The following is a 20,846-nucleotide window of genomic DNA, read 5'->3' on the forward strand; positions in this document are numbered from 1 at the left end:
AAAGTAAATTACCGACGAGCCCTGTTTACTTTTGAATGGGGTTGCAGCTGCCTGAAGCGGGTGACCTTCGATAGCTTGATTTTCTCCGCTAGCAGGGGGTAGCGTCGTCGGAGGGGCATTGTACAGCACTCATTCAGCGACGAAGCCGGCAATCCAGGATGTTTCAAGAAACCCGCAGCTGAAAAATATAAAACTTTAGATTTCCAGAATATGTTTACATCATTGGCTTTTCTAAAGTGTGGAGATTGCATTTTTTTAAAGTTTATAGAAGACTCTTGAAAAGTTTGGCAGTCCGGCCGTGATCCGATTGACCATTACATACATATGATATGGTATATAGTAATTAAATCGAATTAAAACCAATATTAAATTAAACTCAATACTTGTGCATGTGCAATGATCAATTTTGCTTGGCATCTATTGGGTTTCCTTCGATTTAATTACCTATTTGATTGCACTATTTAAAGCGAAAATTCATTTATACTTGCTAAAATAGCATAAGTAAATTATAAAATATATAAAAAGCTACTTTTCTTACACTCTTTATTTTTAACAAGGTAGCAGATTCTAAAAATTCCTAAAACCCTACAGATTTGAGATTTTTCCCCTAAAAAAAGACACGGGTTTTTTAGATCTGATATTATGGTTTGAAGTTATTAAAACTTTTGTTTGAGCACCATCCGGATTTTTTAAATTTAATAAGAAATAATGTAATAAAAAACGTACAAAGTTTTGGAAACGTAGATTTTTGATGATAGAAAGGTTGACGAATTTATTTTTAAAACCATTTTTGTTTCCCTGGAGGTCTCCTGGGGTGGTGTAAAATTCCGCAAACCTCAGAGAGTGTTGATCAACGTGTCTTAACCAGGGAAGTGTTAAACAGAGATTCGACCAAGGGCAGTGTTGAATGCCAAACGGGGTGTGGAACCGCGAGTGGCCACCAGGAGCAGTTTGCAAACGGGTTATTGAATTGACTTCAAACTTCAAAGGTGGCGTAAAAAATTCAAACGGGGTGCACGAGCAACCTAGAGCTACCAAGGGAAGTGTGTGTAAAGAGAGGGAGTGTGTATCAGCGGGGGCCAAGATGGCGTGTGAATATGGGAAACAAAAAGCTCTCTTTGGATTCCCGTATGAGTGTCAAGTGTTTGTTTTTAAACTTATCTAAAAGACACAATTAGTACAAGTAATGCATATTATGTCACAATATTTACAAAAACTTGGTTCTTTTCGCGCACTTTCACGTGGCACGTGACCGTTAATTCGCGCCATACTCCACTATACGCCATATCTGCGCATCGCACGAATCTGGACCCCGCTTGTGTACGTATAAAGGGAGATGCCGCCGTCATGACCGCGCGCCGCTTGGAGCGACGCTGAAACGGACCCTTAAACAAGCCCTCCGCGCAAGGCTCGTTTATTTCGGGTGTCTAATACTGGCTGCCCAATTTTAGATATATTTCCTGCTGCCCCAACGTGGCGCCAGCCGATTCGATCGAGTTACACCGCGTGGCCCCGACAGCCTGAAGAGTAACGTTAAATTAATCAATAATCGACCTATTCTGGCCTTAATTTGGAAAAATCTGATATTTGAGTAAGGTTGCGTTGCTAAAATCTAGGTGTATTGCTCAAAATTCACTCTTGTCAGAGGTTATTCAGAGCAATAAATATTTTTCATCAAATTTTTGTCAGATTAATCCAACCTATTTTACCTTTTGAACGAATCAGTAAGACATACATTTTTTTTCTTGAATATTGTTTAAATATTCGAATTTGAAATAAAAATAGAAATGTATGCTAGAGCACTCACATCAGCCAGGCTCGCAAAATTTTGGCCAGCCGCTTTGATTTTAGCTCACCAGGCACGCCAGCCGCCGGTCAAAAATTCGAAAATGGAAAAAGAAGCTTCAGATACTTGGGCCGTTTATTGGCCTTTTTGTATCAAAGTCTAGTAAAAATGTAGTCCAAATAATGTATTCAATATTTTCCGCTAGTTTCAAACACACAAAGCGCAAAGTGAATTTTGTCATCTCGAAGGGGGGGGGGGGGGGCGCCGATCACTAGTACCTGATCAAGTTCTCAGTTTTATTTATTTTCCATTATATGGAAAGACGGAAAAATGAAGGATATGATGGCATTGGTTTTTCCCGTATACTCATTCCTCAACAAAAATATCATAATATGAATTCAATGATGAGGATGCGCGGGCCAAACGGCCAAAAAGCCTTTATTTTTCGATTTTTTTTTAATTTTTTTCCTTTGATTATGAAATAATTTTAGCCAAAACAAAGAATTGAATTATAAGAGCTTGTGTTGCCTCCAGCCCCAGTCTCAACACAGAAAAGCCACTAAAAGTACCTCAAAAAATATTGAATCACCTCTCTTGTAAACAATTATGTTCAAACTGACATTATTTTGTCTGGATATGGCAATGTATGGGGCAAAATAGCCCTGCAGAACCATAATAAAGATTACTTTGAAACTAAAAAATATGGGCCGCGACAGCCACAAACGCGGGCCGCTTGACACCTTGACAGGCAAGTCTTAGCATTATTGGGCGGTCCGGGCGGCCCACTTGGGCCGCGGCCCACCGGGGTTTCGCTCGGTGCGCCCGATTACCAGTCCTGGCCTGTGAAGATATCCCATCACCCATGTCCCAAAATTGCTTAGCTGGCAACAAACCTGTACGAGATAGAATTTCGTGCAGACGCACTCATCTCCGTCCGTCACTATAACTATAGCTAGTGGTTATAACCAGGATTTTAAGCCAGCAGCTTGTGTTGAACAAAAACGCCTGGCATCCGATTTATCTTATTTCTCACATAGTCAAAATTGGTTCAGGAATATTGCGCATGATTTCAAAATATATACAGATCTTACAATTAGACAAGAATGCATGAATGCCTGGCGTTTTGTCCGATGCAAGCTGCCGGTCTTGGAGATGGCGCGCATCAAATTTAATTGTTTCGATATATTATGTATTAATACGTTTGCACTAAAGCTAGCTGATAAGGGTTTTATACCGAAACATACTGTATCTGTCTTATATGACCTCTTGACTCCTAGCATATCTCACCGGTCAAAATTGACCGATCGTGCAATTTTTATTTCCTCACTTTATAAATTTTTCCAGGCAAACCTGATTACTTTGACACTTCTATAGCACCAAAAAACAACAACCAAAAAAATCAGGACGGTGTTCTAGCCTAAATTTTAAAATTTCAGACTATATATCAAATCTATTATAAAAACACCCACACATATGTTGTTCCATAAATAAATAATAATTTTGGTTCTAAACTGCCAATTTTCAATGCTCTAAATAAGATGTTCTGACTGAAATCAAATACGGAAGTTAAAACACAACAGCATAACAAGGTAATCAATTTTCAAATGCGAAATCTCTTCACTTCTCGTTAAATTAAACCTGAATTGCATCTATAACTATTTATTTTTAAGATCCTGGAACTCAATGCTGCGCGATCAGTCCTCAACAATGCGCAGTTTCCTGCAGTACGCATTGTAAGCTCTAGGGGTGCCTCTATTCTGGTTTCAGGGTTCATGGCGTGGGTGCAGTTTGCATGCAAGGACGACCTTCCATACTGGATCGTGTGGCCAGATTTGGACGAGGCTGCCTGCTGGTTTATAGATGTAAGTACATCAGCGAGAAAAATCATCCTGAAAATAGGGAAAGTTTTAATTTTTTGCAGTTGGTCGTGCAGTTTATTTTTCGCTTCCTATGGGAATATGGGAATTGTTCTGACTTTGAATATTATTTTTTTCGTTATGACTCTGGCTAAAATAATTTCATTTAGAAAAGAAACGCGAGTATTCTTAAGACGCAAAACAGTTCGAACACAACTAAAGAATCTTTGAAATTTGATATGGCCTTTCGCCAGGGGTGGCGCCCCCAAGTCGGGGAAAATGGGCACGGGCGACCGCGGCCGATCGGGACCGAATTCGCGTGGGGGGTGGAGGGGCCCCGGGCCCACCTTTTGAGGATACATAACCAAGTATTTGAATCGAGTGAAGGGGGTGAAAACCACCCCCAAAACTTTTCAATCGGGCCGAAATTCGGCAGGGCGGTTCGGGGGCGACCCGGGAGACCGCCGCGGGGGTCGGCGTTCCCCGCAAAAGGCCGCGGGGCAATAGGGAGCCCCGCGAACGAGTGGCACTCATGGGGCGGGGCGGCGGATCGGCGCGAGATTCGCGGGGGTCACAATGCATTATCATTATGTACCTGGTATTTGCTTTTGGGGCTAGCAGACCATTTTCACAGATTTTGTGATCTTTTAAAACAGCGCATTATAAGCAAAAATATTTTCTTACAGTCTTTATTTTATGCATATACTATTTTTCTAAAGGGATCATTGATATACAAAAATTGAACATACAAGCAAATTGGGGGTGTTCTGATGCATAACTTCAAGTTATCTCTTGAATTTATTGAAGTAAAAAGTTAAGAGAAAAAAATCCAGGGGGCGCAGCTCACGCAGTTGTCGTTGAGGAGGAATCGCCTGTTTACTTATCGGCGAGGTAACCGTGAAAATCGTCTTGTTGTGCCCGGCCAGGGTTGGATTTTAAGGGGAGGAAGAGCCTTTGGAAAAGAGACAAAGGATGCAAGCCGCTCGCTCACTCGCTCAGCATCTTTCTGACGAAAATTCTCTTTTCAGGCTCTGAGCATTTTTGCCGCGCGGTGCGTTATATTTTGACGATTAAATATTTTGAGTTTAAATTTGCGTAGACAAATTTTGAAAAACATTAAACAATAGTGATAATTTACTTCTTTTCGGTGGTATATTATGAAATGTAAAAATCAAAATAAGATAATAACAAATTTAATTATTCAAACGAGCAAAGATAATTATCCGCTTTTTTATTACTGCATTGGCTGGAACTCACGATCCTGAGTTTAAATGTGTTTGTTTGATTGTATTTGGGCTATCAGAAATCTAGATATAAGCTTCAATGAGTTGGGATGATTGATTTATTTTTTGCTATTTTCTATTTCTGATGTTTTATAAAATCCCACGCTTAATTTCTGGTTTTAAGAACAAGACGGCCCCTATTGCCATTATACGAAACCCATAACCATGGAATGGAGTCTTCGTTAGAAAATTTTCCTATTAGCTGATAGTATTTGAAAATTAATGTCGAAAATAAATATTTTTTGGACTAGCAGTTGTGGGTAAAATCTTGGAGAAGTGTTATAAAATGGCATTGCTTGAAAAATAGGCAACCACCCACCCAGCCAGCAAAGCAGCGCGATCGCATTGTTACGAGCATTAGTGCAGCAGAGCGAGAACGCATTCCTCACGAGACCCAAACCGACCGCGACCACACAAATAGCATGTCCAAGAGCAAGAAAAGGGGGAAATGTCCCTGAAGGTTAGAGTGGCATTGTTATAGAAAAATATAACTCATTGTCAACTTTTGGAGCCTTGTAAGGCTGGTAAATGTGTGCTGGTATATGCGTATATTTGGGAAATAGTTTAGGTGAACTATTGAATGTGAACCATGTATTAAATTTTAAAGAAGCACAAAGTACTGGTTTTTACAGAGGATGAGGTGGTTCATTTTGATCTTGACGCAGGAGCGGGCATGACAGGGTCGACTATACGAGCAAAATTCATACGCGAGCTGACGGGAATTAAGAATAAAATGAGACCACCCCAGTTGCTGTCAATGAGAAGATTGGTTGCCTGAAGTAGCCGCGCTGGTTTTCTCATTGGAATGGTCAGTACTAGAAAGAGGGGTTCAATCTCTCTACGATTATTTTGGAATAATCAGTTTCCTGTCATTCTTAATATATTCTTACCAAAATAAATTTGATTTGCTTTTAATTACTAGGGAAGGCATTCTCAAGCAACACAAACCAACAATATGAGAAATAATATAATTAAAAAAACGTACAAAGTTTTGGAAACGTAGATTTTTGAACGAAATTAATTTTAAAAAGGTTTTTGGAAGACCAGCTTACTGCTGGAGGAGTGAAAAAAATCCCGAAAACGACAGAATGAATCGATTTTCTCGCCATCGGAGATTACATCAAATCAATTTTTCGCCTTCTTTGGCGCTGATTATCGGCGCCGCTATTGATATGAGAGTAACCAAAATATTTTTGATGATAGAAAGGTAGACGAATTTATTTTTAAAACCATTTTTGTTTCCCTGGAGGTCTCTTGGGGTGGTGTAAATTCCGCGAACCTCAGAGAATGTTGATCAACGTGTTTTAACCAGGGAAGTGTTAAACAGAGATTCGACCAAGGGCAGTGTTGAATGCCAAACGGGGTGTGGAACCGCGAGTGGCCGCCAGGAGCAGTTTGCAAACGGGTTATGGAATTGACTTCAAAGGTAGCGTAAAAAATTCAAACGAGCAACCTAGAGCTACCACGGGAAGTGTGTGTAAAGAGAGGGAGTGTGTATCAGCGGGGGCCAAGATGGCGTGTGAATGTGGGAAACAAAAAGCTCTCTTTGGATTCCCGTACGAGTGTCAAGTGTTTGTTTTTAAACTTATCCAAAAGACACAATTAGTATATATGTACCACAATTTTAAAGCAACAAATTGTTGTCCAGAGGTCGATGAATATTGATTAATTTTTTTTGCGTTAACTTTGCCCTAATTGACCGACAAAACAGTTGAGAAAACTCCAACTTTCCAATTTTTGCGGGTTTTGCGGGCGTTCAAGTGTCAAAATCTGGGAATTTTGAGTAATTCATAACTTTGCTCAGGGTAGTCCTAGAACAAAAATTAAAAAACCCGTAAACTCGTCTCAACAAGGCAAACAACTTTTATATTGACCTCAAAGTGGTAGGTCAAAGGTCAAGGTCATAAAAATTAATTTTTTAATTTAAACTGAAATATGAAAATGAATATATTGAAATTTTTTATTTTTTTCATACCCATTTTGTAGAGCACAAAAAATTAAGCTAAAAACGTTATAATTTGGAATGGCGTTTTTCCTCATTTTTTTAATAAAAAATGAAAACTTCGAAAACCCTTGTTTTTGGAGGTTGGTAAAAAACGATGATTGACCAAATCTCGACTTCTAGTCATCCGAATTTCAAAAACCGCATACCGTTAGACTCCTCTCGACGTCCCTAAGTGCACTAAAGGGGTATGAGTCCCACCAACCCCCTAACCCTTTTTAACCCCCTCAATAACCAGCCACCTGGACCGCCCAATATTCCCGAGACTGACGCGTTTGTGGCTGTCGCGGCCCATATTTTATTCAGTGTCTTTTATGTGTTGGGACTGGGGCTGGAGGCAACACATAAGTTCTAATTATTCAATTCTTTGATTTGGTTCCAAAAATTTTAAAATCAAAGGAAAAATCATAATCATTAAAAAACTCGGAAAATATAGTTTCTATTTCGTTGCGTTTGTTGCATACCTAACCACTTTGTTTTGAGTAACACATAGATTTTAGGAAAGCAACCTTACTCAATTTGTAAAGTTTTCCCAGTTTTCAAATATAAGGCGAGAATAGGTCGATTATTTATGTATAGGGCTGTGAGTTTTAGACGATTTTTTTCGGGAAAGTAGTCGACTAAATTTAGACAGGTTTTAGATTAAATTTAAACAGATTTTAACCTTTAACCATCAGAATTGCAAAAACTGCGTACCGTTCAACTCGTATTAACCTTCGCTATATAGCTGATATGCTTTGAGGATGATCAAACCTTCCCCCCCCCCCCCCGTGTATAAAGTAACGAGAAAGATCGCGTCGTATTGCACTTTCATCAAATTTATTAATTGTTCAAAACACTCATAAAATTAAAAACTCTACCCCAAATTACATTGGCTATCTAGACGCGGCTAAGACAAGTTGTACGGTGTGCGGTTTTTGCAAATTTGACAATTAGAACCCAAGATTTAGCGATTTAAATGTAGGTGAAAATTCGAATGATTTATTTTTTTTGCAAATATTGTCACTGCCAAATCTATGGTTCTAACCATCAGAATTGCAAAAACTACCCCACCACCGTTGTTTAAAGTATATCATTTTCAAGATTCTTTGCCACGAAATAGTCGTATGATTCGAACAGCATAAAATTGCATGATTCGTGCTCATTTGATGGTTCCGCTATGATTTGAAGCTTAGAAAAAAAATAGTCAACCGTCTAAAATTCACATCCCTATAGATGTATTTGACGTCACTCCATGCATTTCAGATGACATACATACTGTATATACTGTACTACACTAACTTATTTCATTCAACAATTCAAATAAATTTCAACTGTCGCCCTGATTCGATCCACTTTAAAGATTAGACGAAAGGGTCTAATATGTATACTTATTCTTGTATGTACTTTATTTTTTTGTGTTCATTGTACACAATACATGACTTCTCCTTACAAATATTGGTCAGTGCTGATTTTAAATAGGATGGTATAATTAGTTAACTTTATAGATTTATTGCTTGTATAGCCACTAATTAGTCGTTTAATATATTGCTGCTTCGTCAACGTGCCCTTGGTCAATACAATTTTTTGATTATCGATCGCGCGACGCGCGAGGCCTTACTGTGTGTGCCTCTAGTTAGTCACCTTTTCCTCCCGGCGGAAAATCTTGGTTCGCCTCGTCGCCACTTGACTAACTTTATTTCACACTTCGCACTCTCTGCGTGCACAACATTCATTAAATACCTGAATGAATACTTGGGATATAACATATATGTACTCAATAAAAAGTAACCAAGTGAGTGAAATGTTCCAATCGCACAAATTTTATATTAATGACCTCCGTTCCCGGAAAACACTACTCAAAAAAGTCCTGAATGTATACCGGGCGCACTTTGATGTTGAGCTGTATGAGCATTATCCAAATTGATACAAGCTCTGGCACAAACTATAAATAATTATCATCGCTTTAGCCCTTCTCATGGAAAGTTCTTGTTTGATACCTTTGTGTACAGTCTGCGATCGACATCTAGGTAGCCATTCAATGTAATTGGTGCCTCCATTCTTAGCATGCGCGCCAATAGCTGAGTTAAGAAATTGCACCTAATTACTCGCACCATTGGCAAACAATAGACCATTATACTTTCAGCGTTTCCTCGTCATTTCTCGGAGGCATTTTGGTTAAGTCAATTGCTTTTTCAAATGTGTAGGCCACCTAAAAAACTGATTTTACATACGTTTCATGCAACCAGACATGTGGAAACTCACTTTCTTTATGCAAAAATTAGCATTCTCGGCCATTAAGACGATTATTGAAGTAGTAAATGTGAACAGAAGACAAACGAAAGCCAGCGCTTCTCTTGCCGGCAGGCCGGAAGACAGTAAGTAGATGCAAAAAATTATTGTTATCAGCGAGCCAATGAGGGGAAGAAAAAAGGCAATGTATGATGTGTTGCCGGTAGACAAGAGCAGCAATTGCAGTTTCACCCATACTTCCCTGAAAGCAGCTTGCCTTTTCAATTTGCAAAGTGGTGTCATTTTTACTTCGCAGCAGAGAACCTTTTGAGTAACGATTTAGTTAATTAAGCAGCTGAAATTTGGTTCAAACGTACTCTATAGCTTTGCAGTACAACGTCTGACAAATTTCCAATAGCTCGGGTGACGCACACAAACATCAATATGGTCATTGTGTTATTAGAGAAACAGATGCAAACGACTAGGTGCCATAAAGGATTTCTTAGGGGCCCAAAGAACACTCTTTTCAGTACGAGAATACCAAAATACGGCGTTAACGATATGAAAATGGCAATCAATCCAAATCGCTGAAGTTTCAGATTTAATTCAATATCGCAGCTGTTGACTTCACCCAATATTTCCTGAGAAACAAAAATTAAAAAAACTGCCTTGCATCCATTTATAGACTGATTATACTTCCACTTCTGTTATTCCGTTGATAAATTCCACGAACGAGCGTGCCTGTGACCAAACCGACGCAGGGATACCGGTGGCTATGACAGTTATAGACAGTTTCATCGTGGACACAATCAGTGTGTCCTCTGCGGCTGACACGAACGACTGGGCACACAAAATTAAAAGCAGCCCTGATTCGGCTTTGAGGCCTCACCTCTGCATTTTGGTTTAGTGCAGGTAGGAAAATTCCGACCTGAATGGCGATCATGACCAACGAATAAGCCTTTTCCACAGGGCCGAGTTTAAGGGTTAATTTTCCTCGATCTGCACGATCCATTCTAGCGGGAATCCAGCCTAAAATGCCTAAAAGGCGAAGAAATGTACGAATTTCCTGGACGAAGCTCATTGATTTGATTTGGCGATGAAAGTGAAAGGGCATGAGCCGCGTTTGGGAGAAAATTTACACGCACTTGCATTAATTGTATTGATCCATGGGCAATGAATAAGTAAAAAAGGGAGCTTTCCAAATAATTGCGTGCGTTTGAGATTGTAATAATTTCGGCATCGTCAATTTAATCTTTTAAGAAATTTTAGAATTTGATTTCAAAGCACGTGCACATTCTACAGATCCAAATTGACCTTAAAATTGTGAATATAATAATTGACGGCTTTGTTGTAAACATCGCGCCTGCCAAGTGGTGGCTAAAAGGCGAATTTCATATTTTTAGCATACATAATACAAGCCCATTGTCACCATTATGCGGGCTTTTCCACTCTTTGGGGAATTAATATTTTGCTGTCAGTTTTGACCTGTTTATATATGTCCCCGCAGCTATAGAGGTTCAACGATGTCACGGAGAATTTTCGTGCAAGAAGTATTTTTGCTTGTGCAAATTCTCGGGTTTCTCGGCTGGCTTCCCGCAAGAAAGGATTCTGAATCTGGACTTTTGGTTTACAAAAAAGCCAAAACGTTTGAATGGGTCTTTTGCGTGACCGCTAACGCCTTTCTATGGGCCTTCGCAGCGCCAACCATATACAGCGGAATGAAGGTAATGAGAGGTCGCTCAAAAAATTGTTGCTATAAGAAAATGACAGCAAAATCAATTTATTTCAAAAAGTAGAATTCAAAGTCATTTTTCTCTGTATAATGAACCATTTTGGCAATTGTAAGAAAATATTTACTGTAAAATTTAGCAACAGTTTATCTCTACAATGTGCAATAATGAAATCAGGACCGAGTAACAGTTAAATTTCAGAATTTGCCCGATTTATCGAAAAATTTAAATATCTGTCGAAGAATTTTTGCTTGATTCCGATCCCTCTCGTAGGTCTTGTAGCAATCTATTCAAATCAATAGTGTGTGAATTATGAGCTAAATTTCTTCGAGCGAGAAATAAATCATGATTTTTAATAAGGAGACATTGCGCCCGCTGCTTAATTCGCATGCAAACTTTAGAGCCAATTATTTTTTAATTTATACGACAACCTGGGAAATTTTTAGCTTTTATCAAATTTATCAAAAAAGGTAATAAGATTTTCAATAAATTGCCTGTTAAGCTTTACTTTAAGTGGCAGCGAAGGTTGCAATGTATTTTTTGCAGGTTATGGCCATTCCCGACAAGAAATTGGATATCCGCCTATGATATAGACTGTTCAAAAGTATATTATCCGGATATCCTTTGGATATCCAATTTCGGTCTGGGTTCTTGCATTATTTTCTTATAAAGAGAATTGATACTGCAAAATGCCTGGAAATTTCTTATTGCCAATGCGTGAACTCATCAATTAGGATTCATTTGAAGCCAAAATTTTAGCAAAAGTAGCACAGTAATATTTTGAGAAAAATGACTGCAAAGTTAGTTGTATAAACGCAATAACACCGCGAACGGTAACATGGACGCTCCAGGCTGGAGCCAAATTAAATAAAAAATTGTATCTGATTTAGCTGCTGATGAAAAAATTTACCGTGAAGAGATTTCCGTTCATGACTTTGATGCACACTGGAGGTGCGATAATTGCAATTAGCATCCCCACGGCATTTCTTACGGAAGCTATCACCGTAACAGATTTCATAAATTCACTGTCTACTCTTCAGGTTTGATTTATTACTTTCTTTGTTTAGCACAAGTTTTTTAAGGAAAAATATGTTTTTTCTCGTCTACAGCGGGCGGTTGGAAGTTTAAGACCGAGCCAGCAGCCGGCGACGAGGGCCAGCGCCATAAAATTGCTGACGGTTGTGAATCTGTTGTTTTGCATTGCATGCGCAGTGTGTTTGTCGCTGTCTATTCCACTAATTACTGGATTCAATTGGACATTGCCCACAATTAAAGCTATTTTGCTGGTTAATTTGTCCATCTCGAGCACCTGGTGGGCGTGCATGTGCCTCGGAGTGGCCCAGGTTGCCCAGGAAATTGCTGATATGATTCAGGTGAGAACAGAGAAATTTCACGTTAATTAAATTGTAATTTGATTTGCAGATTGTGCTGTCGTCGAAGGAAATAAAATGGCAACATACAATTTTTGCAATTGAAAATCACATCTTTCACTTGTACAGACTTACTAAATCGATTAGCAACGTGACTCCCACGGCTATGTTCATTTCGCTAACTTGTGGTTCGTTTTGTTGTTAGTTCAAGAACGAAATAAAATTATTATTAATCATTAAAATTCCAGCATTTGCTATTGTACTGTTTGAACTTTACGAATTTGTTGCTTGCCGGCAGAGTACGTCAGCCCAAATATTTGGTCTCTTTTTGCTGTTTGACGGAGTTTTCCATATTACTATTTGCTGTGAGTCTGCTCACCGTGTCTCAAGAAGGGTAAATTTTAGTATTTTTATTGATCCGCAGTGCAAACTCTGACTTGTCCTTGGAAATCAAATTATTGGTCTCGACACGTTTTGGCTCCAACTGAGGACAAGTAAAAGTCAGAATGACATTTTAAACCACATTATTTTCCTTTCTCGAGCGTGAACGTTTTAAAATCATTAATTATTTGATTTAATCATTGGCTTTTAGGTGCAAAAAGTATCCATGCTAATTTTGGAACTCGTTGACAAATCATCCGATGCTTCTGAGAACTATATAAAAAAGGTGATGTTACATATTCCTATTTAAAAAAGGCAAACAACAATAATTGGTGATATTTTTAGCTCAAAAAGCTGATTATTCACTTATTGCGTTTGAGGCCTAAAATCAAGCTGAATGAGTCGATTGAACTGGACAGGAGTCTTCATTTGAAATTATTTACAGCAACCATCTCTCTCCTAATTGTGCTCCTGCAATTCAGTCCAAATGCAAGGAATTTACATCTGATAGACCACTTGCAATTTAACTTTTGAAGAATACTTATCAAGGTTTGAAATAAAAACTCTTGAAGGATATACTCGAATAACCATGGAATTAGAGCGTCCATTGTGATTATTTTTCTCCCAAGTTTACCTTTTCCCGAAAATTATTTCCAGAGTTTAGTGCAGTCCCCGGAAAATGTTCCAATTATTTTTGGGAAACCCTCATACCTGAAAACAACTTTTGGATCGTTGAGAGGGCATTATAGTAGTTGTATGCTGGTGTGCGAGTGAAAGTTGGGAAATAATTTAGGTGTAACGCAAAAACGGAACGTTAATTTTATTTCTGTTCATTATATTGAGTGAACTAAGTTATTCAAAAGAGGAAAACTAATTTTATCAATGTGTTCGAAAGCTTATTTAATTTAAAATCTAAGAGAGAGCTAATCGTGTACTAGTTAAAAATTTTAGAAGAAGTCTTCGAGCTGAATTGGCTTGGCCTTTAACCGAAACTGGAGCAGAACCAACCAAATTTCAACCAGTCGAAGGAAAATCTAGAACAAAAAGTGAGCTTTTTACGTTTGTGCGGTGATATACAAAATATAAATATATTTTCGATGTTAATAAAATTCCAATTTTACCTGTTCGCGCGGGAGGTTATGGAATTTTTACTTGAAACCGATTAAGAATAAGAGGTTTTTCAAAATGGAAAAAATTCCCAAGAAGGAAGTGGAGATTTCCCATTCGATAGTACTTTCCAGACGAGAAATTTAAAAATTGTGCTAGCAGAACAATTTTTTGTATATGTATTTCGGTTAATCCCAAGTCTCGGCAGAAAACCTGGCTATTTGAATTACCCACCGCTTGGAACATGAATGTGCACACAATATACTGACCATGATTATTTTTCTAAGGGGAAAATCGTGGTTTATTCACACCCCCTACCGATTGTCATTTTAGCAGCAGTTTGTAAAATTTCTCTTTTCGACAGCGAGTTGCCATCCGTAAAAAGAGAAAGAAGCAGCACATCAACGCAGGCGAAAGCATTTATTTTTCGTGGCTGTTTTTTGGCCCTGGTCGCCAACGGGTTGCTGCGTTAGTTTGGACCAGAAACAAAAAACAACCCCCTATTCGCGCAAGATGTGCTTGCCAGCCTTTGTTTTCTCATCCCAAGTACCCTTGTGATTTTATTTCGGCTTGGGATTAGCCGGAATAGCTGAAAAACCATATAGCGTTCCAATTGATTCTGAAAGTGATTTCCCTGCGAAATTATTAAATATTATCTCGTCCTGACGGGAAGTTTCCACTTCATTCTTGAAGAACTTTCCAATTTTAAAATCTCTCACAAATTTTAGCTCGTCAATTTGGTATGATTGTGTAATTTCAATTGATAAATTGAAAATTATTTGTACCTGAGAGTAATAGTAGCGGTCAATACGCAAATAGCCGTTCAGTGATACTATTGGTGACATTTTTTTCAAAGAGACGAAAAACTGAAATATTAGTTTGTATGGTTATCTGTTCAGTTACAGAAGCTTAATTTTGTAATGTACATACTCTGTTCACGTCCAAATCATTTTGCGTCATTTCAATGGCTTTGCCAACAGCATAAACAAACTTGAAGAGAGAAATGAAATTACTTCAATTATGACTTAAGTGCGCGTTTTACATTTTGAGTAGCATGATGAGCGCCCTCACAAACTGCAAATATTAAAAGGAGACCAAAGAAAAACACATAGGAAATAAACAATAATGCATCGCTCTGGAGCCGGCCTGCTGAGAACACATAAATGCAGAGGACAATAAGGTTGGTGGACGTCAGCAATAATTGCATCATTGCCACGGAGTTCACTCTGCCTGTGGTTAGGACAACGTTTCTTAGTTTGAACCATAATTCTTTGAACACCACTGTATTTTTTTCGGTAGGGCTCTCATCTTTGTAATATATCTAATGATGGGAATATTGATATATATTACAAATTAAACGAATGATACTTTTCAGTAATGTCACCTTATACTCTCGAAGGATAATGTCAGTAAGCGAACGGGTGGTTTTGAAAATGCAGAACATCCACATTAGGGTCACAGTGTGTGTCGCAAAGAGAGAGCTCAACAGCAAACTCCAAATAATATCAGCAGACTTGCTCAGAAACAAAGGTTTCAAAACGAGGATAGCGAAGTAGGGTGCTAATACGGAAGCGACAATCAATCGAGATATCAAGCTCAATCCAAAATTTAAATTAATTGGCTTCCCGAGGGTAGCGTTGAATATTCTCTACAAACAAAATTAGTTCACTATTCAAACTTCAAATTTTAAAGTTTATTGAATACCTGGAAATTGTGCAAGGAGTTGGAAAAAGCTATTATTGACCTCCGTTGCCAGTGAAACGAAATAGGGTATCCAAAAGCCAACAAACAACCTTGAAGTTTCATCATATTTACGATGTTCAACCCCTCTGATAAAGAAAACATTTCCTGAAATTGTATAAATATATTTAGTTTTCTAAAGCAGTATAAACATTCAGGCTACCTCAGTAAATATTATAATGTGTGGAATGAAGATAATTACTTGAACGGTGCAGAATAATTTTGAGTAAATTAAATCTGAAGTTGCTGTCCTAAGAGCAATTTTAGTATCATCGTCAGGGTCTAATTGATTCGGAACCCAACCAATCCAGTCCATCAACTTGAGGACAGGCCACATTTCGCGTAAAAACGCATTTGGTGAATTCATTTCTTTAGCTGGCAGTCCAAAAGAGCCCAACTCTCTTTGCAATAACGCCACAGTACGCGTGCAAAACGATACACTCGCCTCTTTTTAATAATTCAACGGACACAAATTGAAAAAGTGAGCAATTGAGGTTAATACAATCGAATCAATAGCTTCTTGTTTTAGTATTCCATATAGCCATTATTCAAGAAAGTTGAAATTGCTAAATTTCAAGAACTATATAACGACCCTGCCGTGGTCATTTCGAAAATACTGCTAATATGAGGGAAACGTTAAGAATTTTTAAAAGAAATATACATGCTGGGAATTGAATGAAAATAATTCCGTTCCGACTTCGGTAAAAACGTGTTTATCGCGCTGTAGAGCGTTATATATGCCACCTGCACGAATTGATTGTACGGCGGCACAGTTTCCTTGACTTAATAAAGGCAAATGACAGTGAGATTTCGCCTGCGATTTGAAACGTTAAAGTGCAAGACTCTGAGTGAAGTCCAACGTTCATGTCAAACGTCCTATTTGTGTATTGATAAGTATGAATGTGTAATATTGTATTGACTAGCCCCTGAAGTTATCATTTGGCTGAAACGTCTTTATAATTAAATCGACGTCTTTAAAAGAATTTTATGGAAACTCGGATTGTTTGATTGCGATGTCTTTCCACAATTTGTGTGAATATGTTGAGAATTTCCAAATACTTGAGCTACCCTAAAGAATCTTATTCTCCTGTACTGGCATCCCACCTTCTACTGTGATAATATATGCCACCTGCACGAATTGAGTGTATGGCGGCACAGTTTCCTTGACTTAATAAAGGCAAAATAAATGACAGTGAGATTTCGCCTGCGATTTTTGTGATGTCTTCTGTTTTAACTATATTTTTTATCATATTGCCATAGCTATTTTCAAGTAATCTTTTTAGATCTATCCTACGGTGTGTATCACATTTTTTTGGGAAACTTTTAATTCTGAAATAATACAAGATTGCAATTAGGGAAATAGACCTTCCAATTTGAAAAGCATGATAATTTTGCAGCCAGTTTTCTTTAAAAAAATACTGTCTACTGTCTACCTGTTTTAGGTCAATTTTGACGTTGACTGAATATACTTATGGGGATTAGTTTATGCATTGGCAACAAGGATTTTCCACTATCAATCCTCTATAAAAACGCACAGCGGCTTCCGGTACGCCTACTTTGTTACGACTTATCTCTTGATAAAAAGAGAGCGACTGGCGATGTGTGCGCACCCTAGAACCCCTTCAAACATAATAACCTAACGTTTTACTTATAAATCCACCTTTATTTAATTATTATAATTGAATTCCGTGCAAATATTTTATATTTAGCCCATATACAAGCCGTAGATGCGATTTCATGAAATCAACAGCCTGATGGCGCAGAGAAATCATAATAATTTTAAAAAAGTTGAGATCTCAGCCGAGTAATTTTAGGTGGCCGCTTGGTGAATCGGCAAATTATGGACCGGCAGCGACTACAGACAGATGCGATGGCGCAGCTGAAAATTTTTAAAAGTGAAGTCTGGTATTAGTTAACGGCCCAAAGGTCTGGAGGCTATTTTTCTCCAGCACTTTTCGATTTTATCGAATTTTTAACCGGTTGCTGGCGTGGCTATAGCCAAAGTTACGGCGGGACACGGGACCCAAAATTTGAAGGCTGGCTCTGCTTTACCCTAAAAGTTAAGCCTTTTCGTATTAAGATGCGACTTAAAAATTGCATGTATTAATTTAATTTTGTGAAATTCCGTCATTATATTAATGATCAAACAGAGGGAATAAATCTAATTGAATTTTAAAGACCGTGTCTTTGACGAAGTTTCTGAGCACACCAATCGATTCTTGAGGGTCGAATAAGGTAAGTGGATATATTTGCCAACCAAAAGGTCCAGCGCAATGTTCGTAGCACAAGTAGAACTTTTTTACCGCCAAAAATATGAACCTATACGTGAGATATGCGCATGCGTCAGAGCAGGTAGACGTGCACGCCAACCACCGGCTGCTAGCAGCTGACGTGACTCGTGACGCCTCTCCTCGGCCACACCAGCTTTGGCGCGTGCGCAGTTCTCACATATAGGTTCATAATTTTTGGCGGTAAAAAAGTTCTACTTGTGCTACGAACTTTGCGCTGGACCTTTTGGTCGGCAAATATATCCACTTACCTTATTCGACCCTCGAGAATCGATTGGTGTGCTCAAAAATTTCGTCGAAGACGGTCTTTAGAGAATTGTGTTTTTGCAAAGAAGAATATAGGCAGGATGAAAGTTAATAGTGAACATAATTTGTTTCAAATCATTTGATAATACTGTTGTTTTGGTGATTGATGCCGGCTGCATAACACCAGGCAAACTCGCTATACTTGCTGCGACACCGTGACAGATTTCATAAATTCAGGTTTGATTTCTTTCTTTGCTGAGCACAAGTGTTTTAAGGAAAAATATGTTTCTTTTCGTCTTCAGCGGGTGGTTGGAAGTTTAAAACTGGGTCGTCAGCACCCAGCGAGGGCCAGCGCTATAAAATTGCTGACGGTTGTGGATCTGTTGTTTTGCATTGCATGCGCAGTGTGTTTGTCGCTGTTTATTCCACTAATTACTGGATTCAATTGGACATTGCCCACAATTAAAGCTATTTTGCTGCTTAATTTGACCATCTCGAGCACCTGGTGGGCGTGCATGTGCCTTGGATTGGCCCAAGTTGCCCAGGAAATTGCTGATATGTTTCAGGTGAGGGCACACAAATTTCACGTTTGATAAATTGTAATTTGATTTCCTGTCGTCGAAGCAACGTGACTCCCACGGCTATGCTGTACATTTCTCTAACTTTTGATTCGTGATTTTGCTATTAGTTGAAGAGCGAAATCAAATTATTCTTAATCGCTGAAATCCCGGCATTCGCCGTTGTACTTTTTTGAACTCTACGAATTTGTTGCCGGCAGAGTACGTCAGCCCAAATATTTGGTCTCTTTTTGCTGTTTGACGGAGTTTTTCATATTACTATTTGCTGTGAGTCTACGGAACGTTAATTTTTATTTCCGTTTACTTCATTGAGTGAATTAAGTTATTAAAAAGAGAAAAATTATTTTATCAAAATTTTTGAATGCTTGTTTAATATATAAGAGAGTTAATCGTGTGCCGAATATAAAAATTTCGGGTAAAATTTTAGAAGAAGTCTTCGAGCTGAATTGGCTTGGCCTTTATCCGAAACTGAAGCAGAACCAACCAAATTTCAACCAGTCCAAGGAAAATCTAGAACAAAAAAGTGAGTTTTTTACGTTCATGAAGTGATAAAAAAATTTAAATTGAACTGATGTAAATATTTCAATTTTACCCGTTCGTACGGGAGACTGGAATTTTTCCTTGACTGATTAAGAACGAGAGATTTCAATATTGGAAAAAGACTCCCGAGATGGAAGTGAATATTTCCCATTCGATAGTACTGTCAAGACGAGAAATCTCCCTGCGGAATTTTTAAATATTATCTCGTCCTGACGGGAAGTTTCCACTTCATTCTTGGGGACTTTTCCAATTTTAAAATCTCACAAATTTTAGCTCGTCAATTTGGTATAATTGTGTAATTTCAATTGATATTGAAAATTATTTGTACCTGAGAGTAAAAGTAGCGGTCAATACGTAAATAGCCGTTCAGTGATACTATTGGTGACATTTTTTTCAAAGAGACGAAAAACTGAAATATTAGTTTGTATGGTTATCTGTTCAGTTACAGAAGCTTAATTTTGTAATGGACATACTCTGTTCACGTCCAAATCATTTTGCGTCATTTCAATGGCTCTGCTTACAGCATAATCAAACTTGAAGAGAGAAATGAAATTACTTCAATTATGACTTAAGTGCACATTTTACATTTTGAGTAGCATGATGAGCGCCCTCACATACTGCAAATATTAAAAGGAGACCAAAGAAAAACACAAAGGTATTAAACAATAATGCATCTTTCTGGAGCCGGCCTGCTGAAAACTCATAAATGCAGAGGACAATAACGACAGTGGACGTCAGCAATAATTGCATTGTTGCCATGGAGCTCACCCTGCCTGTGGCTAGGACAACGTTTCTTAGTTTGAACCATAATTCTTTGAACACAACTGTATTTTTCTCGGTAGCGCCCCCATCTTTGTAATATATCTAATGGTGGGAAAATTGATATATATTACAAATTAAACAAATGACACTCATCGGTAATATCACCTTATACTCTCGAAGGATAATGTCAGTGAGCGAACGGGTGGTTTTGAAAATGCAGAACGTCCACATTAGGGTCAGATTGTGTGCCGCGAAGCAAATGCTCATAAGCAAACTCCAAATAATATCAGCAGACTTGCTCAGAAACAAAGGTTTCAAAACGAGGATAGCGAAGAAGGGTGCAAATACAGAAGCGACAATCAATCGAGATATCAAACTCAATCCAAATTTTAAATTAATTGGCTTCCCGAGGACAGCGTTGAATATTCTCTATAAACAAAATTAGTTCACTATTCAAACTTCGAATCATTAAGTTTATTGAATACCTGGAAATTGTGCAATGAGTTGGAAAAAGCTATTATTGACCCCCCTTGCCAGTGAAACGAAATTGGGTATCCAAAAGCTAACAAACAACCTAGAAGTTTCAGCATATTTACCATGTTCAACTCCTCTGATAAATAAAACGTTTTCTGAAATTGTATAAATTCATTTAGTTTTCTAAAGCAGTATAAACATTCAGGCTACCTCAGTAAATATTATAATGTGTGGAATGAAGATAATTACTTGAACGGTGCAGAATAATTTTGAGTAAATAAAATCTGAAGTTGCCGTCCTAAGAGCAATTTTAGTATCATCGTCAGGGTCTAATTGATTCGGAACCCAACCGATCCAGTCCATCAACTTGAGGACAGGCCACATTTCGCGTAAAAACGCATTTGGTGAGTTCATTTCTTTAACAGGCAGCCCAAAACAGCCTAACTCTCTTTGCTATAACGCTACCATGCGCGTGCAAACGATTCACTCGTC

The 20,846-nt window shown here is 38.2% G+C and overlaps 1 protein-coding gene and 2 long non-coding RNA genes across 3 annotated transcripts in view; all 3 read right to left on the reverse strand.

The window, feature by feature from the left end:
- The window catches only part of LOC135945163 (uncharacterized), a 65,532-nt gene that overhangs the window by 37,078 nt on the left and 7,608 nt on the right, over positions 1-20,846 (reverse strand). Inside the window, exon 2 of the transcript XR_010575409.1 lies at positions 13-3,675. The gene's annotated coding sequence lies outside the window, so the exon portion shown is untranslated. The remainder of the gene's footprint in view (positions 1-12; positions 3,676-20,846) is intronic.
- LOC135946077 (uncharacterized) lies at positions 9,399-10,878 on the reverse strand. The gene is made up of 3 exons (XR_010575485.1): positions 9,835-10,878; positions 9,516-9,779; positions 9,399-9,462 (listed from the first exon to the last, which is right to left on the reverse strand). It is a non-coding gene; the product is annotated as an uncharacterized LOC135946077 (long non-coding RNA).
- On the reverse strand, positions 18,976-20,310 carry LOC135946708 (uncharacterized). Its single transcript, XR_010575541.1, has 4 exons — positions 20,046-20,310; positions 19,592-19,982; positions 19,447-19,527; positions 18,976-19,088 (listed from the first exon to the last, which is right to left on the reverse strand). It is a non-coding gene; the product is annotated as an uncharacterized LOC135946708 (long non-coding RNA).

This window comes from Cloeon dipterum, chromosome X (assembly GCF_949628265.1).
Source record: "Cloeon dipterum chromosome X, ieCloDipt1.1, whole genome shotgun sequence".
Taxonomy (NCBI): domain Eukaryota; kingdom Metazoa; phylum Arthropoda; class Insecta; order Ephemeroptera; family Baetidae; genus Cloeon; species Cloeon dipterum.